The 19,344-nt window shown below is 42.3% G+C and overlaps 41 non-coding genes across 41 annotated transcripts; 20 read left to right on the top strand and 21 right to left on the bottom strand.

Moving 5' to 3' along the window:
- Positions 1–403: 403 nt before the first annotated feature.
- TRNAK-UUU (transfer RNA lysine (anticodon UUU)) lies at positions 404–476 on the bottom strand. Its single transcript has one exon. It is a non-coding gene; the product is annotated as a tRNA-Lys (tRNA).
- A 136-nt stretch (positions 477–612) lies between these two features.
- On the top strand, positions 613–911 carry LOC149966065 (signal recognition particle RNA). Its single transcript, XR_016473804.1, has one exon.
- A 431-nt stretch (positions 912–1,342) lies between these two features.
- On the bottom strand, positions 1,343–1,415 carry TRNAK-UUU (transfer RNA lysine (anticodon UUU)). The gene has a single exon. It is a non-coding gene; the product is annotated as a tRNA-Lys (tRNA).
- A 136-nt stretch (positions 1,416–1,551) lies between these two features.
- On the top strand, positions 1,552–1,850 carry LOC149966063 (signal recognition particle RNA). Its single transcript, XR_016473802.1, has one exon.
- Positions 1,851–2,281: 431 nt separating this feature from the next.
- On the bottom strand, positions 2,282–2,354 carry TRNAK-UUU (transfer RNA lysine (anticodon UUU)). Its single transcript has one exon. It is a non-coding gene; the product is annotated as a tRNA-Lys (tRNA).
- Positions 2,355–2,490: 136 nt separating this feature from the next.
- Positions 2,491–2,789, top strand: LOC149966061 (signal recognition particle RNA). Its single transcript, XR_016473799.1, has one exon.
- A 431-nt stretch (positions 2,790–3,220) lies between these two features.
- TRNAK-UUU (transfer RNA lysine (anticodon UUU)) lies at positions 3,221–3,293 on the bottom strand. The gene has a single exon. It is a non-coding gene; the product is annotated as a tRNA-Lys (tRNA).
- Positions 3,294–3,429: 136 nt separating this feature from the next.
- On the top strand, positions 3,430–3,728 carry LOC149966059 (signal recognition particle RNA). The gene has a single exon (XR_016472902.1).
- Positions 3,729–4,159: 431 nt separating this feature from the next.
- Positions 4,160–4,232, bottom strand: TRNAK-UUU (transfer RNA lysine (anticodon UUU)). Its single transcript has one exon. It is a non-coding gene; the product is annotated as a tRNA-Lys (tRNA).
- A 136-nt stretch (positions 4,233–4,368) lies between these two features.
- On the top strand, positions 4,369–4,667 carry LOC149966057 (signal recognition particle RNA). Its single transcript, XR_016473797.1, has one exon.
- A 431-nt stretch (positions 4,668–5,098) lies between these two features.
- On the bottom strand, positions 5,099–5,171 carry TRNAK-UUU (transfer RNA lysine (anticodon UUU)). The gene has a single exon. It is a non-coding gene; the product is annotated as a tRNA-Lys (tRNA).
- A 136-nt stretch (positions 5,172–5,307) lies between these two features.
- LOC149966055 (signal recognition particle RNA) lies at positions 5,308–5,606 on the top strand. Its single transcript, XR_016473791.1, has one exon.
- A 431-nt stretch (positions 5,607–6,037) lies between these two features.
- Positions 6,038–6,110, bottom strand: TRNAK-UUU (transfer RNA lysine (anticodon UUU)). Its single transcript has one exon. It is a non-coding gene; the product is annotated as a tRNA-Lys (tRNA).
- Positions 6,111–6,246: 136 nt separating this feature from the next.
- Positions 6,247–6,545, top strand: LOC149966053 (signal recognition particle RNA). The gene has a single exon (XR_016472898.1).
- A 431-nt stretch (positions 6,546–6,976) lies between these two features.
- On the bottom strand, positions 6,977–7,049 carry TRNAK-UUU (transfer RNA lysine (anticodon UUU)). The gene has a single exon. It is a non-coding gene; the product is annotated as a tRNA-Lys (tRNA).
- Positions 7,050–7,185: 136 nt separating this feature from the next.
- LOC149966051 (signal recognition particle RNA) lies at positions 7,186–7,484 on the top strand. Its single transcript, XR_016473790.1, has one exon.
- Positions 7,485–7,915: 431 nt separating this feature from the next.
- TRNAK-UUU (transfer RNA lysine (anticodon UUU)) lies at positions 7,916–7,988 on the bottom strand. The gene has a single exon. It is a non-coding gene; the product is annotated as a tRNA-Lys (tRNA).
- A 136-nt stretch (positions 7,989–8,124) lies between these two features.
- Positions 8,125–8,423, top strand: LOC149966049 (signal recognition particle RNA). Its single transcript, XR_016472940.1, has one exon.
- A 431-nt stretch (positions 8,424–8,854) lies between these two features.
- TRNAK-UUU (transfer RNA lysine (anticodon UUU)) lies at positions 8,855–8,927 on the bottom strand. The gene has a single exon. It is a non-coding gene; the product is annotated as a tRNA-Lys (tRNA).
- A 136-nt stretch (positions 8,928–9,063) lies between these two features.
- LOC149966047 (signal recognition particle RNA) lies at positions 9,064–9,362 on the top strand. The gene has a single exon (XR_016472895.1).
- Positions 9,363–9,793: 431 nt separating this feature from the next.
- Positions 9,794–9,866, bottom strand: TRNAK-UUU (transfer RNA lysine (anticodon UUU)). Its single transcript has one exon. It is a non-coding gene; the product is annotated as a tRNA-Lys (tRNA).
- A 136-nt stretch (positions 9,867–10,002) lies between these two features.
- LOC149966045 (signal recognition particle RNA) lies at positions 10,003–10,301 on the top strand. The gene has a single exon (XR_016473788.1).
- Positions 10,302–10,732: 431 nt separating this feature from the next.
- TRNAK-UUU (transfer RNA lysine (anticodon UUU)) lies at positions 10,733–10,805 on the bottom strand. Its single transcript has one exon. It is a non-coding gene; the product is annotated as a tRNA-Lys (tRNA).
- A 136-nt stretch (positions 10,806–10,941) lies between these two features.
- Positions 10,942–11,240, top strand: LOC149966043 (signal recognition particle RNA). The gene has a single exon (XR_016473784.1).
- A 431-nt stretch (positions 11,241–11,671) lies between these two features.
- Positions 11,672–11,744, bottom strand: TRNAK-UUU (transfer RNA lysine (anticodon UUU)). Its single transcript has one exon. It is a non-coding gene; the product is annotated as a tRNA-Lys (tRNA).
- A 136-nt stretch (positions 11,745–11,880) lies between these two features.
- On the top strand, positions 11,881–12,179 carry LOC149966041 (signal recognition particle RNA). Its single transcript, XR_016473782.1, has one exon.
- A 431-nt stretch (positions 12,180–12,610) lies between these two features.
- On the bottom strand, positions 12,611–12,683 carry TRNAK-UUU (transfer RNA lysine (anticodon UUU)). The gene has a single exon. It is a non-coding gene; the product is annotated as a tRNA-Lys (tRNA).
- A 136-nt stretch (positions 12,684–12,819) lies between these two features.
- On the top strand, positions 12,820–13,118 carry LOC149966039 (signal recognition particle RNA). Its single transcript, XR_016473779.1, has one exon.
- A 431-nt stretch (positions 13,119–13,549) lies between these two features.
- On the bottom strand, positions 13,550–13,622 carry TRNAK-UUU (transfer RNA lysine (anticodon UUU)). The gene has a single exon. It is a non-coding gene; the product is annotated as a tRNA-Lys (tRNA).
- Positions 13,623–13,758: 136 nt separating this feature from the next.
- Positions 13,759–14,057, top strand: LOC149966037 (signal recognition particle RNA). The gene has a single exon (XR_016473778.1).
- Positions 14,058–14,488: 431 nt separating this feature from the next.
- TRNAK-UUU (transfer RNA lysine (anticodon UUU)) lies at positions 14,489–14,561 on the bottom strand. The gene has a single exon. It is a non-coding gene; the product is annotated as a tRNA-Lys (tRNA).
- Positions 14,562–14,697: 136 nt separating this feature from the next.
- On the top strand, positions 14,698–14,996 carry LOC149966035 (signal recognition particle RNA). The gene has a single exon (XR_016474135.1).
- A 431-nt stretch (positions 14,997–15,427) lies between these two features.
- TRNAK-UUU (transfer RNA lysine (anticodon UUU)) lies at positions 15,428–15,500 on the bottom strand. Its single transcript has one exon. It is a non-coding gene; the product is annotated as a tRNA-Lys (tRNA).
- A 136-nt stretch (positions 15,501–15,636) lies between these two features.
- Positions 15,637–15,935, top strand: LOC149966033 (signal recognition particle RNA). The gene has a single exon (XR_016473774.1).
- Positions 15,936–16,366: 431 nt separating this feature from the next.
- Positions 16,367–16,439, bottom strand: TRNAK-UUU (transfer RNA lysine (anticodon UUU)). The gene has a single exon. It is a non-coding gene; the product is annotated as a tRNA-Lys (tRNA).
- A 136-nt stretch (positions 16,440–16,575) lies between these two features.
- On the top strand, positions 16,576–16,874 carry LOC149966031 (signal recognition particle RNA). Its single transcript, XR_016473772.1, has one exon.
- Positions 16,875–17,305: 431 nt separating this feature from the next.
- Positions 17,306–17,378, bottom strand: TRNAK-UUU (transfer RNA lysine (anticodon UUU)). The gene has a single exon. It is a non-coding gene; the product is annotated as a tRNA-Lys (tRNA).
- Positions 17,379–17,514: 136 nt separating this feature from the next.
- LOC149966029 (signal recognition particle RNA) lies at positions 17,515–17,813 on the top strand. The gene has a single exon (XR_016473155.1).
- A 431-nt stretch (positions 17,814–18,244) lies between these two features.
- On the bottom strand, positions 18,245–18,317 carry TRNAK-UUU (transfer RNA lysine (anticodon UUU)). Its single transcript has one exon. It is a non-coding gene; the product is annotated as a tRNA-Lys (tRNA).
- Positions 18,318–18,453: 136 nt separating this feature from the next.
- Positions 18,454–18,752, top strand: LOC149966027 (signal recognition particle RNA). The gene has a single exon (XR_016474401.1).
- A 431-nt stretch (positions 18,753–19,183) lies between these two features.
- TRNAK-UUU (transfer RNA lysine (anticodon UUU)) lies at positions 19,184–19,256 on the bottom strand. Its single transcript has one exon. It is a non-coding gene; the product is annotated as a tRNA-Lys (tRNA).
- Positions 19,257–19,344: the final 88 nt, after the last annotated feature.

The raw sequence follows: 19,344 nt of genomic DNA, 5'->3' as shown, positions 1-19,344 counted from the left end.
GAGTTGCTATGAAAAAGAAAAAAACGGGAATATTTTTTGAAAACAAAACTTTTTTTAAAAAATTCCATTATCGCCGACGATAAATAATGTTGGTGACAGTGACCAATTGTCATCTCTATCAATGCCAGACGAACGTCGGTAAATAGTTTAATTTTTGGATTTCGAATTACATAACTTCCGTTTTTTTTCAAGGTCACGGATATATCCTTAATCAGATCGGCCGAACGTTTCTTAAGTTCAAATTAAAGGAACGGCTTTCAAGCTGCGGCTCTACCCCGGACCGTTAAATGATTTGTTTAAGGTTCTCCAGACTAAGCAAATTGAGCGTTTCTCAAAGCGGAAAAGACGTTACATTGCCGTTAGTTATAAAACTGACAACGAATAAAAAATCGCTACATTTACCCGCCCGAACTGGGGCTCGAACCCAGGACCGTTAGGTTAAAAGCCTAACGCTCTACCGACTGAGCTATCCGGGCTCTGCCGTATTCTATCTTCATGAAAAATGTGGTAATGGACGAGACATTTATTCTCTCCAGTTAATATAACATTTTAACCATATTTCGTTAGGGACGTTCTAACGATTGAAAGGTCGCAACTCGAGAAGCGTCGTTGACTGGGAGGAGTGGCGTCCTCTTGTAATCCAGCGTCTTGGAAGTCGGAATTCGAGGATGGTGTGAGGGTGGAGACTCTGATGATCATCACGCTGTGGAGATTTAACGTCCGCTCGAAGTTTACCGTCAATATGGTGCGCTCGGGGGAGCTCGAAGTGAACCAGGTTTCTTAACGAGGTACGTAGCGGCTTAGGGCAGAAATGCAGCAAGCAAAAGTACCCGCGGAAAACCGTCGTAGGGTTGCGTTTAAGAGCAGGGTTTGATTATCAGACCACCCAAGAAAGTCAAACTCGATTCTTTTGGCTTTTGTTTAAACTAACATGAAAAAGAGTTGCTATGAAAAAGAAAAAAACGGGAATATTTTTTGAAAACAAAACTTTTTTTAAAAAATTCCATTATCGCCGACGATAAATAATGTTGGTGACAGTGACCAATTGTCATCTCTATCAATGCCAGACGAACGTCGGTAAATAGTTTAATTTTTGGATTTCGAATTACATAACTTCCGTTTTTTTTCAAGGTCACGGATATATCCTTAATCAGATCGGCCGAACGTTTCTTAAGTTCAAATTAAAGGAACGGCTTTCAAGCTGCGGCTCTACCCCGGACCGTTAAATGATTTGTTTAAGGTTCTCCAGACTAAGCAAATTGAGCGTTTCTCAAAGCGGAAAAGACGTTACATTGCCGTTAGTTATAAAACTGACAACGAATAAAAAATCGCTACATTTACCCGCCCGAACTGGGGCTCGAACCCAGGACCGTTAGGTTAAAAGCCTAACGCTCTACCGACTGAGCTATCCGGGCTCTGCCGTATTCTATCTTCATGAAAAATGTGGTAATGGACGAGACATTTATTCTCTCCAGTTAATATAACATTTTAACCATATTTCGTTAGGGACGTTCTAACGATTGAAAGGTCGCAACTCGAGAAGCGTCGTTGACTGGGAGGAGTGGCGTCCTCTTGTAATCCAGCGTCTTGGAAGTCGGAATTCGAGGATGGTGTGAGGGTGGAGACTCTGATGATCATCACGCTGTGGAGATTTAACGTCCGCTCGAAGTTTACCGTCAATATGGTGCGCTCGGGGGAGCTCGAAGTGAACCAGGTTTCTTAACGAGGTACGTAGCGGCTTAGGGCAGAAATGCAGCAAGCAAAAGTACCCGCGGAAAACCGTCGTAGGGTTGCGTTTAAGAGCAGGGTTTGATTATCAGACCACCCAAGAAAGTCAAACTCGATTCTTTTGGCTTTTGTTTAAACTAACATGAAAAAGAGTTGCTATGAAAAAGAAAAAAACGGGAATATTTTTTGAAAACAAAACTTTTTTTAAAAAATTCCATTATCGCCGACGATAAATAATGTTGGTGACAGTGACCAATTGTCATCTCTATCAATGCCAGACGAACGTCGGTAAATAGTTTAATTTTTGGATTTCGAATTACATAACTTCCGTTTTTTTTCAAGGTCACGGATATATCCTTAATCAGATCGGCCGAACGTTTCTTAAGTTCAAATTAAAGGAACGGCTTTCAAGCTGCGGCTCTACCCCGGACCGTTAAATGATTTGTTTAAGGTTCTCCAGACTAAGCAAATTGAGCGTTTCTCAAAGCGGAAAAGACGTTACATTGCCGTTAGTTATAAAACTGACAACGAATAAAAAATCGCTACATTTACCCGCCCGAACTGGGGCTCGAACCCAGGACCGTTAGGTTAAAAGCCTAACGCTCTACCGACTGAGCTATCCGGGCTCTGCCGTATTCTATCTTCATGAAAAATGTGGTAATGGACGAGACATTTATTCTCTCCAGTTAATATAACATTTTAACCATATTTCGTTAGGGACGTTCTAACGATTGAAAGGTCGCAACTCGAGAAGCGTCGTTGACTGGGAGGAGTGGCGTCCTCTTGTAATCCAGCGTCTTGGAAGTCGGAATTCGAGGATGGTGTGAGGGTGGAGACTCTGATGATCATCACGCTGTGGAGATTTAACGTCCGCTCGAAGTTTACCGTCAATATGGTGCGCTCGGGGGAGCTCGAAGTGAACCAGGTTTCTTAACGAGGTACGTAGCGGCTTAGGGCAGAAATGCAGCAAGCAAAAGTACCCGCGGAAAACCGTCGTAGGGTTGCGTTTAAGAGCAGGGTTTGATTATCAGACCACCCAAGAAAGTCAAACTCGATTCTTTTGGCTTTTGTTTAAACTAACATGAAAAAGAGTTGCTATGAAAAAGAAAAAAACGGGAATATTTTTTGAAAACAAAACTTTTTTTTAAAAATTCCATTATCGCCGACGATAAATAATGTTGGTGACAGTGACCAATTGTCATCTCTATCAATGCCAGACGAACGTCGGTAAATAGTTTAATTTTTGGATTTCGAATTACATAACTTCCGTTTTTTTTCAAGGTCACGAATATATCCTTAATCAGATCGGCCGAACGTTTCTTAAGTTCAAATTAAAGGAACGGCTTTCAAGCTGCGGCTCTACCCCGGACCGTTAAATGATTTGTTTAAGGTTCTCCAGACTAAGCAAATTGAGCGTTTCTCAAAGCGGAAAAGACGTTACATTGCCGTTAGTTATAAAACTGACAACGAATAAAAAGTCGCTACATTTACCCGCCCGAACTGGGGCTCGAACCCAGGACCGTTAGGTTAAAAGCCTAACGCTCTACCGACTGAGCTATCCGGGCTCTGCCGTATTCTATCTTCATGAAAAATGTGGTAATGGACGAGACATTTATTCTCTCCAGTTAATATAACATTTTAACCATATTTCGTTAGGGACGTTCTAACGATTGAAAGGTCGCAACTCGAGAAGCGTCGTTGACTGGGAGGAGTGGCGTGCTCTTGTAATCCAGCGTCTTGGAAGTCGGAATTCGAGGATGGTGTGAGGGTGTAGACTCTGATGATCATCACGCTGTGGAGATTTAACGTCCGCTCGAAGTTTACCGTCAATATGGTGCGCTCGGGGGAGCTCGAAGTGAACCAGGTTTCTTAACGAGGTACGTAGCGGCTTAGGGCAGAAATGCAGCAAGCAAAAGTACCCGCGGAAAACCGTCGTAGGGTTGCGTTTAAGAGCAGGGTTTGATTATCAGACCACCCAAGAAAGTCAAACTCGATTCTTTTGGCTTTTGTTTAAACTAACATGAAAAAGAGTTGCTATGAAAAAGAAAAAAACGGGAATATTTTTTGAAAACAAAACTTTTTTTAAAAAATTCCATTATCGCCGACGATAAATAATGTTGGTGACAGTGACCAATTGTCATCTCTATCAATGCCAGACGAACGTCGGTAAATAGTTTAATTTTTGGATTTCGAATTACATAACTTCCGTTTTTTTTCAAGGTCACGGATATATCCTTAATCAGATCGGCCGAACGTTTCTTAAGTTCAAATTAAAGGAACGGCTTTCAAGCTGCGGCTCTACCCCGGACCGTTAAATGATTTGTTTAAGGTTCTCCAGACTAAGCAAATTGAGCGTTTCTCAAAGCGGAAAAGACGTTACATTGCCGTTAGTTATAAAACTGACAACGAATAAAAAATCGCTACATTTACCCGCCCGAACTGGGGCTCGAACCCAGGACCGTTAGGTTAAAAGCCTAACGCTCTACCGACTGAGCTATCCGGGCTCTGCCGTATTCTATCTTCATGAAAAATGTGGTAATGGACGAGACATTTATTCTCTCCAGTTAATATAACATTTTAACCATATTTCGTTAGGGACGTTCTAACGATTGAAAGGTCGCAACTCGAGAAGCGTCGTTGACTGGGAGGAGTGGCGTCCTCTTGTAATCCAGCGTCTTGGAAGTCGGAATTCGAGGATGGTGTGAGGGTGGAGACTCTGATGATCATCACGCTGTGGAGATTTAACGTCCGCTCGAAGTTTACCGTCAATATGGTGCGCTCGGGGGAGCTCGAAGTGAACCAGGTTTCTTAACGAGGTACGTAGCGGCTTAGGGCAGAAATGCAGCAAGCAAAAGTACCCGCGGAAAACCGTCGTAGGGTTGCGTTTAAGAGCAGGGTTTGATTATCAGACCACCCAAGAAAGTCAAACTCGATTCTTTTGGCTTTTGTTTAAACTAACATGAAAAAGAGTTGCTATGAAAAAGAAAAAAACGGGAATATTTTTTGAAAACAAAACTTTTTTTAAAAAATTCCATTATCGCCGACGATAAATAATGTTGGTGACAGTGACCAATTGTCATCTCTATCAATGCCAGACGAACGTCGGTAAATAGTTTAATTTTTGGATTTCGAATTACATAACTTCCGTTTTTTTTCAAGGTCACGGATATATCCTTAATCAGATCGGCCGAACGTTTCTTAAGTTCAAATTAAAGGAACGGCTTTCAAGCTGCGGCTCTACCCCGGACCGTTAAATGATTTGTTTAAGGTTCTCCAGACTAAGCAAATTGAGCGTTTCTCAAAGCGGAAAAGACGTTACATTGCCGTTAGTTATAAAACTGACAACGAATAAAAAATCGCTACATTTACCCGCCCGAACTGGGGCTCGAACCCAGGACCGTTAGGTTAAAAGCCTAACGCTCTACCGACTGAGCTATCCGGGCTCTGCCGTATTCTATCTTCATGAAAAATGTGGTAATGGACGAGACATTTATTCTCTCCAGTTAATATAACATTTTAACCATATTTCGTTAGGGACGTTCTAACGATTGAAAGGTCGCAACTCGAGAAGCGTCGTTGACTGGGAGGAGTGGCGTCCTCTTGTAATCCAGCGTCTTGGAAGTCGGAATTCGAGGATGGTGTGAGGGTGGAGACTCTGATGATCATCACGCTGTGGAGATTTAACGTCCGCTCGAAGTTTACCGTCAATATGGTGCGCTCGGGGGAGCTCGAAGTGAACCAGGTTTCTTAACGAGGTACGTAGCGGCTTAGGGCAGAAATGCAGCAAGCAAAAGTACCCGCGGAAAACCGTCGTAGGGTTGCGTTTAAGAGCAGGGTTTGATTATCAGACCACCCAAGAAAGTCAAACTCGATTCTTTTGGCTTTTGTTTAAACTAACATGAAAAAGAGTTGCTATGAAAAAGAAAAAAACGGGAATATTTTTTGAAAACAAAACTTTTTTTTAAAAATTCCATTATCGCCGACGATAAATAATGTTGGTGACAGTGACCAATTGTCATCTCTATCAATGCCAGACGAACGTCGGTAAATAGTTTAATTTTTGGATTTCGAATTACATAACTTCCGTTTTTTTTCAAGGTCACGAATATATCCTTAATCAGATCGGCCGAACGTTTCTTAAGTTCAAATTAAAGGAACGGCTTTCAAGCTGCGGCTCTACCCCGGACCGTTAAATGATTTGTTTAAGGTTCTCCAGACTAAGCAAATTGAGCGTTTCTCAAAGCGGAAAAGACGTTACATTGCCGTTAGTTATAAAACTGACAACGAATAAAAAGTCGCTACATTTACCCGCCCGAACTGGGGCTCGAACCCAGGACCGTTAGGTTAAAAGCCTAACGCTCTACCGACTGAGCTATCCGGGCTCTGCCGTATTCTATCTTCATGAAAAATGTGGTAATGGACGAGACATTTATTCTCTCCAGTTAATATAACATTTTAACCATATTTCGTTAGGGACGTTCTAACGATTGAAAGGTCGCAACTCGAGAAGCGTCGTTGACTGGGAGGAGTGGCGTGCTCTTGTAATCCAGCGTCTTGGAAGTCGGAATTCGAGGATGGTGTGAGGGTGTAGACTCTGATGATCATCACGCTGTGGAGATTTAACGTCCGCTCGAAGTTTACCGTCAATATGGTGCGCTCGGGGGAGCTCGAAGTGAACCAGGTTTCTTAACGAGGTACGTAGCGGCTTAGGGCAGAAATGCAGCAAGCAAAAGTACCCGCGGAAAACCGTCGTAGGGTTGCGTTTAAGAGCAGGGTTTGATTATCAGACCACCCAAGAAAGTCAAACTCGATTCTTTTGGCTTTTGTTTAAACTAACATGAAAAAGAGTTGCTATGAAAAAGAAAAAAACGGGAATATTTTTTGAAAACAAAACTTTTTTTAAAAAATTCCATTATCGCCGACGATAAATAATGTTGGTGACAGTGACCAATTGTCATCTCTATCAATGCCAGACGAACGTCGGTAAATAGTTTAATTTTTGGATTTCGAATTACATAACTTCCGTTTTTTTTCAAGGTCACGGATATATCCTTAATCAGATCGGCCGAACGTTTCTTAAGTTCAAATTAAAGGAACGGCTTTCAAGCTGCGGCTCTACCCCGGACCGTTAAATGATTTGTTTAAGGTTCTCCAGACTAAGCAAATTGAGCGTTTCTCAAAGCGGAAAAGACGTTACATTGCCGTTAGTTATAAAACTGACAACGAATAAAAAATCGCTACATTTACCCGCCCGAACTGGGGCTCGAACCCAGGACCGTTAGGTTAAAAGCCTAACGCTCTACCGACTGAGCTATCCGGGCTCTGCCGTATTCTATCTTCATGAAAAATGTGGTAATGGACGAGACATTTATTCTCTCCAGTTAATATAACATTTTAACCATATTTCGTTAGGGACGTTCTAACGATTGAAAGGTCGCAACTCGAGAAGCGTCGTTGACTGGGAGGAGTGGCGTCCTCTTGTAATCCAGCGTCTTGGAAGTCGGAATTCGAGGATGGTGTGAGGGTGGAGACTCTGATGATCATCACGCTGTGGAGATTTAACGTCCGCTCGAAGTTTACCGTCAATATGGTGCGCTCGGGGGAGCTCGAAGTGAACCAGGTTTCTTAACGAGGTACGTAGCGGCTTAGGGCAGAAATGCAGCAAGCAAAAGTACCCGCGGAAAACCGTCGTAGGGTTGCGTTTAAGAGCAGGGTTTGATTATCAGACCACCCAAGAAAGTCAAACTCGATTCTTTTGGCTTTTGTTTAAACTAACATGAAAAAGAGTTGCTATGAAAAAGAAAAAAACGGGAATATTTTTTGAAAACAAAACTTTTTTTAAAAAATTCCATTATCGCCGACGATAAATAATGTTGGTGACAGTGACCAATTGTCATCTCTATCAATGCCAGACGAACGTCGGTAAATAGTTTAATTTTTGGATTTCGAATTACATAACTTCCGTTTTTTTTCAAGGTCACGGATATATCCTTAATCAGATCGGCCGAACGTTTCTTAAGTTCAAATTAAAGGAACGGCTTTCAAGCTGCGGCTCTACCCCGGACCGTTAAATGATTTGTTTAAGGTTCTCCAGACTAAGCAAATTGAGCGTTTCTCAAAGCGGAAAAGACGTTACATTGCCGTTAGTTATAAAACTGACAACGAATAAAAAATCGCTACATTTACCCGCCCGAACTGGGGCTCGAACCCAGGACCGTTAGGTTAAAAGCCTAACGCTCTACCGACTGAGCTATCCGGGCTCTGCCGTATTCTATCTTCATGAAAAATGTGGTAATGGACGAGACATTTATTCTCTCCAGTTAATATAACATTTTAACCATATTTCGTTAGGGACGTTCTAACGATTGAAAGGTCGCAACTCGAGAAGCGTCGTTGACTGGGAGGAGTGGCGTCCTCTTGTAATCCAGCGTCTTGGAAGTCGGAATTCGAGGATGGTGTGAGGGTGGAGACTCTGATGATCATCACGCTGTGGAGATTTAACGTCCGCTCGAAGTTTACCGTCAATATGGTGCGCTCGGGGGAGCTCGAAGTGAATAAGGTTTCTTAACGAGGTACGTAGCGGCTTAGGGCAGAAATGCAGCAAGCAAAAGTACCCGCGGAAAACCGTCGTAGGGTTGCGTTTAAGAGCAGGGTTTGATTATCAGACCACCCAAGAAAGTCAAACTCGATTCTTTTGGCTTTTGTTTAAACTAACATGAAAAAGAGTTGCTATGAAAAAGAAAAAAACGGGAATATTTTTTGAAAACAAAACTTTTTTTTAAAAATTCCATTATCGCCGACGATAAATAATGTTGGTGACAGTGACCAATTGTCATCTCTATCAATGCCAGACGAACGTCGGTAAATAGTTTAATTTTTGGATTTCGAATTACATAACTTCCGTTTTTTTTCAAGGTCACGAATATATCCTTAATCAGATCGGCCGAACGTTTCTTAAGTTCAAATTAAAGGAACGGCTTTCAAGCTGCGGCTCTACCCCGGACCGTTAAATGATTTGTTTAAGGTTCTCCAGACTAAGCAAATTGAGCGTTTCTCAAAGCGGAAAAGACGTTACATTGCCGTTAGTTATAAAACTGACAACGAATAAAAAGTCGCTACATTTACCCGCCCGAACTGGGGCTCGAACCCAGGACCGTTAGGTTAAAAGCCTAACGCTCTACCGACTGAGCTATCCGGGCTCTGCCGTATTCTATCTTCATGAAAAATGTGGTAATGGACGAGACATTTATTCTCTCCAGTTAATATAACATTTTAACCATATTTCGTTAGGGACGTTCTAACGATTGAAAGGTCGCAACTCGAGAAGCGTCGTTGACTGGGAGGAGTGGCGTGCTCTTGTAATCCAGCGTCTTGGAAGTCGGAATTCGAGGATGGTGTGAGGGTGTAGACTCTGATGATCATCACGCTGTGGAGATTTAACGTCCGCTCGAAGTTTACCGTCAATATGGTGCGCTCGGGGGAGCTCGAAGTGAACCAGGTTTCTTAACGAGGTACGTAGCGGCTTAGGGCAGAAATGCAGCAAGCAAAAGTACCCGCGGAAAACCGTCGTAGGGTTGCGTTTAAGAGCAGGGTTTGATTATCAGACCACCCAAGAAAGTCAAACTCGATTCTTTTGGCTTTTGTTTAAACTAACATGAAAAAGAGTTGCTATGAAAAAGAAAAAAACGGGAATATTTTTTGAAAACAAAACTTTTTTTTAAAAATTCCATTATCGCCGACGATAAATAATGTTGGTGACAGTGACCAATTGTCATCTCTATCAATGCCAGACGAACGTCGGTAAATAGTTTAATTTTTGGATTTCGAATTACATAACTTCCGTTTTTTTTCAAGGTCACGGATATATCCTTAATCAGATCGGCCGAACGTTTCTTAAGTTCAAATTAAAGGAACGGCTTTCAAGCTGCGGCTCTACCCCGGACCGTTAAATGATTTGTTTAAGGTTCTCCAGACTAAGCAAATTGAGCGTTTCTCAAAGCGGAAAAGACGTTACATTGCCGTTAGTTATAAAACTGACAACGAATAAAAAATCGCTACATTTACCCGCCCGAACTGGGACTCGAACCCAGGACCGTTAGGTTAAAAGCCTAACGCTCTACCGACTGAGCTATCCGGGCTCTGCCGTATTCTATCTTCATGAAAAATGTGGTAATGGACGAGACATTTATTCTCTCCAGTTAATATAACATTTTAACCATATTTCGTTAGGGACGTTCTAACGATTGAAAGGTCGCAACTCGAGAAGCGTCGTTGACTGGGAGGAGTGGCGTCCTCTTGTAATCCAGCGTCTTGGAAGTCGGAATTCGAGGATGGTGTGAGGGTGGAGACTCTGATGATCATCACGCTGTGGAGATTTAACGTCCGCTCGAAGTTTACCGTCAATATGGTGCGCTCGGGGGAGCTCGAAGTGAACCAGGTTTCTTAACGAGGTACGTAGCGGCTTAGGGCAGAAATGCAGCAAGCAAAAGTACCCGCGGAAAACCGTCGTAGGGTTGCGTTTAAGAGCAGGGTTTGATTATCAGACCACCCAAGAAAGTCAAACTCGATTCTTTTGGCTTTTGTTTAAACTAACATGAAAAAGAGTTGCTATGAAAAAGAAAAAAACGGGAATATTTTTTGAAAACAAAACTTTTTTTTAAAAATTCCATTATCGCCGACGATAAATAATGTTGGTGACAGTGACCAATTGTCATCTCTATCAATGCCAGACGAACGTCGGTAAATAGTTTAATTTTTGGATTTCGAATTACATAACTTCCGTTTTTTTTCAAGGTCACGGATATATCCTTAATCAGATCGGCCGAACGTTTCTTAAGTTCAAATTAAAGGAACGGCTTTCAAGCTTCGGCTCTACCCCGGACCGTTAAATGATTTGTTTAAGGTTCTCCAGACTAAGCAAATTGAGCGTTTCTCAAAGCGGAAAAGACGTTACATTGCCGTTAGTTATAAAACTGACAACGAATAAAAAATCGCTACATTTACCCGCCCGAACTGGGGCTCGAACCCAGGACCGTTAGGTTAAAAGCCTAACGCTCTACCGACTGAGCTATCCGGGCTCTGCCGTATTCTATCTTCATGAAAAATGTGGTAATGGACGAGACATTTATTCTCTCCAGTTAATATAACATTTTAACCATATTTCGTTAGGGACGTTCTAACGATTGAAAGGTCGCAACTCGAGAAGCGTCGTTGACTGGGAGGAGTGGCGTCCTCTTGTAATCCAGCGTCTTGGAAGTCGGAATTCGAGGATGGTGTGAGGGTGGAGACTCTGATGATCATCACGCTGTGGAGATTTAACGTCCGCTCGAAGTTTACCGTCAATATGGTGCGCTCGGGGGAGCTCGAAGTGAACCAGGTTTCTTAACGAGGTACGTAGCGGCTTAGGGCAGAAATGCAGCAAGCAAAAGTACCCGCGGAAAACCGTCGTAGGGTTGCGTTTAAGAGCAGGGTTTGATTATCAGACCACCCAAGAAAGTCAAACTCGATTCTTTTGGCTTTTGTTTAAACTAACATGAAAAAGAGTTGCTATGAAAAAGAAAAAAACGGGAATATTTTTTGAAAACAAAACTTTTTTTAAAAAATTCCATTATCGCCGACGATAAATAATGTTGGTGACAGTGACCAATTGTCATCTCTATCAATGCCAGACGAACGTCGGTAAATAGTTTAATTTTTGGATTTCGAATTACATAACTTCCGTTTTTTTTCAAGGTCACGGATATATCCTTAATCAGATCGGCCGAACGTTTCTTAAGTTCAAATTAAAGGAACGGCTTTCAAGCTGCGGCTCTACCCCGGACCGTTAAATGATTTGTTTAAGGTTCTCCAGACTAAGCAAATTGAGCGTTTCTCAAAGCGGAAAAGACGTTACATTGCCGTTAGTTATAAAACTGACAACGAATAAAAAATCGCTACATTTACCCGCCCGAACTGGGGCTCGAACCCAGGACCGTTAGGTTAAAAGCCTAACGCTCTACCGACTGAGCTATCCGGGCTCTGCCGTATTCTATCTTCATGAAAAATGTGGTAATGGACGAGACATTTATTCTCTCCAGTTAATATAACATTTTAACCATATTTCGTTAGGGACGTTCTAACGATTGAAAGGTCGCAACTCGAGAAGCGTCGTTGACTGGGAGGAGTGGCGTCCTCTTGTAATCCAGCGTCTTGGAAGTCGGAATTCGAGGATGGTGTGAGGGTGGAGACTCTGATGATCATCACGCTGTGGAGATTTAACGTCCGCTCGAAGTTTACCGTCAATATGGTGCGCTCGGGGGAGCTCGAAGTGAACCAGGTTTCTTAACGAGGTACGTAGCGGCTTAGGGCAGAAATGCAGCAAGCAAAAGTACCCGCGGAAAACCGTCGTAGGGTTGCGTTTAAGAGCAGGGTTTGATTATCAGACCACCCAAGAAAGTCAAACTCGATTCTTTTGGCTTTTGTTTAAACTAACATGAAAAAGAGTTGCTATGAAAAAGAAAAAAACGGGAATATTTTTTGAAAACAAAACTTTTTTTTAAAAATTCCATTATCGCCGACGATAAATAATGTTGGTGACAGTGACCAATTGTCATCTCTATCAATGCCAGACGAACGTCGGTAAATAGTTTAATTTTTGGATTTCGAATTACATAACTTCCGTTTTTTTTCAAGGTCACGAATATATCCTTAATCAGATCGGCCGAACGTTTCTTAAGTTCAAATTAAAGGAACGGCTTTCAAGCTGCGGCTCTACCCCGGACCGTTAAATGATTTGTTTAAGGTTCTCCAGACTAAGCAAATTGAGCGTTTCTCAAAGCGGAAAAGACGTTACATTGCCGTTAGTTATAAAACTGACAACGAATAAAAAGTCGCTACATTTACCCGCCCGAACTGGGGCTCGAACCCAGGACCGTTAGGTTAAAAGCCTAACGCTCTACCGACTGAGCTATCCGGGCTCTGCCGTATTCTATCTTCATGAAAAATGTGGTAATGGACGAGACATTTATTCTCTCCAGTTAATATAACATTTTAACCATATTTCGTTAGGGACGTTCTAACGATTGAAAGGTCGCAACTCGAGAAGCGTCGTTGACTGGGAGGAGTGGCGTCCTCTTGTAATCCAGCGTCTTGGAAGTCGGAATTCGAGGATGGTGTGAGGGTGGAGACTCTGATGATCATCACGCTGTGGAGATTTAACGTCCGCTCGAAGTTTACCGTCAATATGGTGCGCTCGGGGGAGCTCGAAGTGAACCAGGTTTCTTAACGAGGTACGTAGCGGCTTAGGGCAGAAATGCAGCAAGCAAAAGTACCCGCGGAAAACCGTCGTAGGGTTGCGTTTAAGAGCAGGGTTTGATTATCAGACCACCCAAGAAAGTCAAACTCGATTCTTTTGGCTTTTGTTTAAACTAACATGAAAAAGAGTTGCTATGAAAAAGAAAAAAACGGGAATATTTTTTGAAAACAAAACTTTTTTTTAAAAATTCCATTATCGCCGACGATAAATAATGTTGGTGACAGTGACCAATTGTCATCTCTATCAATGCCAGACGAACGTCGGTAAATAGTTTAATTTTTGGATTTCGAATTACATAACTTCCGTTTTTTTTCAAGGTCACGAATATATCCTTAATCAGATCGGCCGAACGTTTCTTAAGTTCAAATTAAAGGAACGGCTTTCAAGCTGCGGCTCTACCCCGGACCGTTAAATGATTTGTTTAAGGTTCTCCAGACTAAGCAAATTGAGCGTTTCTCAAAGCGGAAAAGACGTTACATTGCCGTTAGTTATAAAACTGACAACGAATAAAAAGTCGCTACATTTACCCGCCCGAACTGGGGCTCGAACCCAGGACCGTTAGGTTAAAAGCCTAACGCTCTACCGACTGAGCTATCCGGGCTCTGCCGTATTCTATCTTCATGAAAAATGTGGTAATGGACGAGACATTTATTCTCTCCAGTTAATATAACATTTTAACCATATTTCGTTAGGGACGTTCTAACGATTGAAAGGTCGCAACTCGAGAAGCGTCGTTGACTGGGAGGAGTGGCGTCCTCTTGTAATCCAGCGTCTTGGAAGTCGGAATTCGAGGATGGTGTGAGGGTGGAGACTCTGATGATCATCACGCTGTGGAGATTTAACGTCCGCTCGAAGTTTACCGTCAATATGGTGCGCTCGGGGGAGCTCGAAGTGAACCAGGTTTCTTAACGAGGTACGTAGCGGCTTAGGGCAGAAATGCAGCAAGCAAAAGTACCCGCGGAAAACCGTCGTAGGGTTGCGTTTAAGAGCAGGGTTTGATTATCAGACCACCCAAGAAAGTCAAACTCGATTCTTTTGGCTTTTGTTTAAACTAACATGAAAAAGAGTTGCTATGAAAAAGAAAAAAACGGGAATATTTTTTGAAAACAAAACTTTTTTTTAAAAATTCCATTATCGCCGACGATAAATAATGTTGGTGACAGTGACCAATTGTCATCTCTATCAATGCCAGACGAACGTCGGTAAATAGTTTAATTTTTGGATTTCGAATTACATAACTTCCGTTTTTTTTCAAGGTCACGGATATATCCTTAATCAGATCGGCCGAACGTTTCTTAAGTTCAAATTAAAGGAACGGCTTTCAAGCTTCGGCTCTACCCCGGACCGTTAAATGATTTGTTTAAGGTTCTCCAGACTAAGCAAATTGAGCGTTTCTCAAAGCGGAAAAGACGTTACATTGCCGTTAGTTATAAAACTGACAACGAATAAAAAATCGCTACATTTACCCGCCCGAACTGGGGCTCGAACCCAGGACCGTTAGGTTAAAAGCCTAACGCTCTACCGACTGAGCTATCCGGGCTCTGCCGTATTCTATCTTCATGAAAAATGTGGTAATGGACGAGACATTTATTCTCTCCAGTTAATATAACATTTTAACCATATTTCGTTAGGGACGTTCTAACGATTGAAAGGTCGCAACTCGAGAAGCGTCGTTGACTGGGAGGAGTGGCGTCCTCTTGTAATCCAGCGTCTTGGAAGTCGGAATTCGAGGATGGTGTGAGGGTGGAGACTCTGATGATCATCACGCTGTGGAGATTTAACGTCCGCTCGAAGTTTAACGTCAATATGGTGCGCTCGGGGGAGCTCGAAGTGAACCAGGTTTCTTAACGAGGTACGTAGCGGCTTAGGGCAGAAATGCAGCAAGCAAAAGTACCCGCGGAAAACCGTCGTAGGGTTGCGTTTAAGAGCAGGGTTTGATTATCAGACCACCCAAGAAAGTCAAACTCGATTCTTTTGGCTTTTGTTTAAACTAACATGAAAAAGAGTTGCTATGAAAAAGAAAAAAACGGGAATATTTTTTGAAAACAAAACTTTTTTTAAAAAATTCCATTATCGCCGACGATAAATAATGTTGGTGACAGTGACCAATTGTCATCTCTATCAATGCCAGACGAACGTCGGTAAATAGTTTAATTTTTGGATTTCGAATTACATAACTTCCGTTTTTTTTCAAGGTCACGGATATATCCTTAATCAGATCGGCCGAACGTTTCTTAAGTTCAAATTAAAGGAACGGCTTTCAAGCTGCGGCTCTACCCCGGACCGTTAAATGATTTGTTTAAGGTTCTCCAGACTAAGCAAATTGAGCGTTTCTCAAAGCGGAAAAGACGTTACATTGCCGTTAGTTATAAAACTGACAACGAATAAAAAATCGCTACATTTACCCGCCCGAACTGGGGCTCGAACCCAGGACCGTTAGGTTAAAAGCCTAACGCTCTACCGACTGAGCTATCCGGGCTCTGCCGTATTCTATCTTCATGAAAAATGTGGTAATGGACGAGACATTTATTCTCTCCAGTTAATATAACATTTTAACCATATTTCGTTAGGGACGTTCTAACGATTGAAAGGTCGCAACTCGAGAAGCGTCGTTGACTGGGAGGAGTGGCGTCCTCTTGTAATCCAGCGTCTTGGAAGTCGGAATTCGAGGATGGTGTGAGGGTGGAGACTCTGATGATCATCACGCTGTGGAGATTTAACGTCCGCTCGAAGTTTACCGTCAATATGGTGCGCTCGGGGGAGCTCGAAGTGAACCAGGTTTCTTAACGAGGTACGTAGCGGCTTAGGGCAGAAATGCAGCAAGCAAAAGTACCCGCGGAAAACCGTCGTAGGGTTGCGTTTAAGAGCAGGGTTTGATTATCAGACCACCCAAGAAAGTCAAACTCGATTCTTTTGGCTTTTGTTTAAACTAACATGAAAAAGAGTTGCTATGAAAAAGAAAAAAACGGGAATATTTTTTGAAAACAAAACTTTTTTTTAAAAATTCCATTATCGCCGACGATAAATAATGTTGGTGACAGTGACCAATTGTCATCTCTATCAATGCCAGACGAACGTCGGTAAATAGTTTAATTTTTGGATTTCGAATTACATAACTTCCGTTTTTTTTCAAGGTCACGGATATATCCTTAATCAGATCGGCCGAACGTTTCTTAAGTTCAAATTAAAGGAACGGCTTTCAAGCTTCGGCTCTACCCCGGACCGTTAAATGATTTGTTTAAGGTTCTCCAGACTAAGCAAATTGAGCGTTTCTCAAAGCGGAAAAGACGTTACATTGCCGTTAGTTATAAAACTGACAACGAATAAAAAATCGCTACATTTACCCGCCCGAACTGGGGCTCGAACCCAGGACCGTTAGGTTAAAAGCCTAACGCTCTACCGACTGAGCTATCCGGGCTCTGCCGTATTCTATCTTCATGAAAAATGTGGTAATGGACGAGACATTTATTCTCTCCAGTTAATATAACATTTTAACCATATTTCGTTAGGGACGTTCTAACGATTGAAAGGTCGCAACTCGAGAAGCGTCGTTGACTGGGAGGAGTGGCGTCCTCTTGTAATCCAGCGTCTTGGAAGTCGGAATTCGAGGATGGTGTGAGGGTGGAGACTCTGATGATCATCACGCTGTGGAGATTTAACGTCCGCTCGAAGTTTACCGTCAATATGGTGCGCTCGGGGGAGCTCGAAGTGAACCAGGTTTCTTAACGAGGTACGTAGCGGCTTAGGGCAGAAATGCAGCAAGCAAAAGTACCCGCGGAAAACCGTCGTAGGGTTGCGTTTAAGAGCAGGGTTTGATTATCAGACCACCCAAGAAAGTCAAACTCGATTCTTTTGGCTTTTGTTTAAACTAACATGAAAAAGAGTTGCTATGAAAAAGAAAAAAACGGGAATATTTTTTGAAAACAAAACTTTTTTTTAAAAATTCCATTATCGCCGACGATAAATAATGTTGGTGACAGTGACCAATTGTCATCTCTATCAATGCCAGACGAACGTCGGTAAATAGTTTAATTTTTGGATTTCGAATTACATAACTTCCGTTTTTTTTCAAGGTCACGAATATATCCTTAATCAGATCGGCCGAACGTTTCTTAAGTTCAAATTAAAGGAACGGCTTTCAAGCTGCGGCTCTACCCCGGACCGTTAAATGATTTGTTTAAGGTTCTCCAGACTAAGCAAATTGAGCGTTTCTCAAAGCGGAAAAGACGTTACATTGCCGTTAGTTATAAAACTGACAACGAATAAAAAGTCGCTACATTTACCCGCCCGAACTGGGGCTCGAACCCAGGACCGTTAGGTTAAAAGCCTAACGCTCTACCGACTGAGCTATCCGGGCTCTGCCGTATTCTATCTTCATGAAAAATGTGGTAATGGACGAGACATTTATTCTCTCCAGTTAATATAACATTTTAACCATATTTCGTTAGGGACGTTCTAACGATTGAAAGGTCGCAACTCGAGAAGCGTCGTTGACTGGGAGGAGTGGCGTCCTCTTGTAATCCAGCGTCTTGGAAGTCGGAATTCGAGGATGGTGTGAGGGTGGAGACTCTGATGATCATCACGCTGTGGAGATTTAACGTCCGCTCAAAGTTTACCGTCAATATGGTGCGCTCGGGGGAGCTCGAAGTGAACCAGGTTTCTTAACGAGTCACGTAGCGGCTTAGGGCAGAAATGCAGCAAGCAAAAGTACCCGCGGAAAACCGTCGTAGGGTTGCGTTTAAGAGCAGGGTTTGATTATCAGACCACCCAAGAAAGTCAAACTCGATTCTTTTGGCTTTTGTTTAAACTAACATGAAAAAGAGTTGCTATGAAAAAGAAAAAAACGGGAATATTTTTTGAAAACAAAACTTTTTTTTAAAAATTCCATTATCGCCGACGATAAATAATGTTGGTGACAGTGACCAATTGTCATCTCTATCAATGCCAGACGAACGTCGGTAAATAGTTTAATTTTTGGATTTCGAATTACATAACTTCCGTTTTTTTTCAAGGTCACGAATATATCCTTAATCAGATCGGCCGAACGTTTCTTAAGTTCAAATTAAAGGAACGGCTTTCAAGCTGCGGCTCTACCCCGGACCGTTAAATGATTTGTTTAAGGTTCTCCAGACTAAGCAAATTGAGCGTTTCTCAAAGCGGAAAAGACGTTACATTGCCGTTAGTTATAAAACTGACAACGAATAAAAAGTCGCTACATTTACCCGCCCGAACTGGGGCTCGAACCCAGGACCGTTAGGTTAAAAGCCTAACGCTCTACCGACTGAGCTATCCGGGCTCTGCCGTATTCTATCTTCATGAAAAATGTGGTAATGGACGAGACATTTATTCTCTCCAGTTAATATAACATTTTAACCATATTTCGTTAGGGACGTTCTAACGATTGAAAGGTCGCAACTCGAGAAGCGTCGTTGACTGGGAGGAGTGGCGTCCTCTTGTAATCCAGCGTCTTGGAAGTCGGAATTCGAGGATGGTGTGAGGGTGTAGACTCTGATGATCATCACGCTGTGGAGATTTAACGTCCGCTCGAAGTTTACCGTCAATATGGTGCGCTCGGGGGAGCTCGAAGTGAACCAGGTTTCTTAACGAGGTACGTAGCGGCTTAGGGCAGAAATGCAGCAAGCAAAAGTACCCGCGGAAAACCGTCGTAGGGTTGCGTTTAAGAGCAGGGTTTGATTATCAGACCACCCAAGAAAGTCAAACTCGATTCTTTTGGCTTTTGTTTAAACTAACATGAAAAAGAGTTGCTATGAAAAAGAAAAAAACGGGAATATTTTTTGAAAACAAAACTTTTTTTTAAAAATTCCATTATCGCCGACGATAAATAATGTTGGTGACAGTGACCAATTGTCATCTCTATCAATGCCAGACGAACGTCGGTAAATAGTTTAATTTTTGGATTTCGAATTACATAACTTCCGTTTTTTTTCAAGGTCACGGATATATCCTTAATCAGATCGGCCGAACGTTTCTTAAGTTCAAATTAAAGGAACGGCTTTCAAGCTGCGGCTCTACCCCGGACCGTTAAATGATTTGTTTAAGGTTCTCCAGACTAAGCAAATTGAGCGTTTCTCAAAGCGGAAAAGACGTTACATTGCCGTTAGTTATAAAACTGACAACGAATAAAAAATCGCTACATTTACCCGCCCGAACTGGGGCTCGAACCCAGGACCGTTAGGTTAAAAGCCTAACGCTCTACCGACTGAGCTATCCGGGCTCTGCCGTATTCTATCTTCATGAAAAATGTGGTAATGGACGAGACATTTATTCTCTCCAGTTAATATAACATTTTAACCATATTTCGT

Source organism: Leiobunum rupestre, chromosome 1 (genome assembly GCF_980474605.1).
Source record: "Leiobunum rupestre chromosome 1, qqLeiRupe1.1.hap1, whole genome shotgun sequence".
Taxonomy (NCBI): domain Eukaryota; kingdom Metazoa; phylum Arthropoda; class Arachnida; order Opiliones; family Sclerosomatidae; genus Leiobunum; species Leiobunum rupestre.
Note: the sequence above shows the minus strand (reverse complement) of the source record. Positions and strands in the feature narration are given on the sequence as shown.